Below are 1104 nucleotides of genomic sequence, written 5' to 3'. Positions count from 1 at the left end.
CTTCACTAACACCTATGCCTGTAAGCATGTTGTTAAAATACTTCTCATGGTAGTTCAAATGCCATGGAGGACCCTGGGCCAGATTAGACTACACTATCCTCACCCTCATCTTGCATATCTGATGAACCATTTGCTCTAGAAGTGTCACTTCTGCCTTTCCTCCTTCCTTACCTTTTTATTTCTTCTCCATCTTTATAGGTTCCTCTTAGTATCCTTTCATAATTTTCCAAGCCACCTCCCCCTTTATGTCACCAGAATCTTGCTATTATCCCCACTACTCCAAACCCTGTGGTCCCTTTATACCTTTTGTTTTGGTGTTTGTTTGTTTGGTTGGTTTGGTTTAGTTTTTGGTTTTTTGTTTCTATGGTTGTACACTCACATTGGAAGATTTGGGGCTAGGAACCACAGTGAAGAAACAACGTGTGCTGCTTGTCTTTCTGGGTCTGGGTTAACTCCGTACTAAGTCCATCCGTTTACCTGCGCATCTCCTGGTTTCATTTTCCTTCACGGCTGAGGAGTATCCATCGTCTGTATGTACTGCGTTTTCATTGCCAGTCCATCAGCTGAAAGACGTTTAGGTTGCTTCCATCTCCTAGCTATTGTCAATATGGTGCCCGCGAACAACTTTGTGGCATCAGACGTCAAGTTCTTTGAGCATATGTCAAGGAGTGATAAAGCTGGGTCATATGATAGGTTTATTTTTAGTTTTTCTTCAGGATTCTCCACAATTATTTCCAGAGTAGCTGCACGCTGTTTGCATTCCCACCAACAATGAATACAGGTTCTCCTTTCACCTCGGCCCCGTCTGCATTTCGTGTCAGCTGACCTGAGCCATGCTCGTGGGTTGAAATGAATGATTAGTGTCGCTTCAGTTTGTATCTCCCTACTTACTAAAGACGACGACCACTTTTCGAAGACTTTCATGGTTGTTTTTATTTCTTCTGTAGAGAAGCCTCCCTCGGTTTAGAGCCCTAGTCTGGTTTTCACCTGGATCATTTGTTTCTTTCTTTTTTGAGTTATTTGTGTATTCTGAATATTAATCCTCTGTTAGGCGGGCGTGGAGCAGGCAAAGATTATCTCCCATTGTGTATTTTTGTTTCTGTT

The sequence above is a fragment of the Rattus norvegicus genome, chromosome 7 (assembly GCF_021556685.1).
Source record: "Rattus norvegicus strain SHRSP/BbbUtx chromosome 7, alternate assembly SHRSP_T2T, whole genome shotgun sequence".
Taxonomy (NCBI): Eukaryota; Metazoa; Chordata; class Mammalia; order Rodentia; family Muridae; genus Rattus; species Rattus norvegicus.
This window is presented reverse-complemented; position numbering follows the sequence as displayed.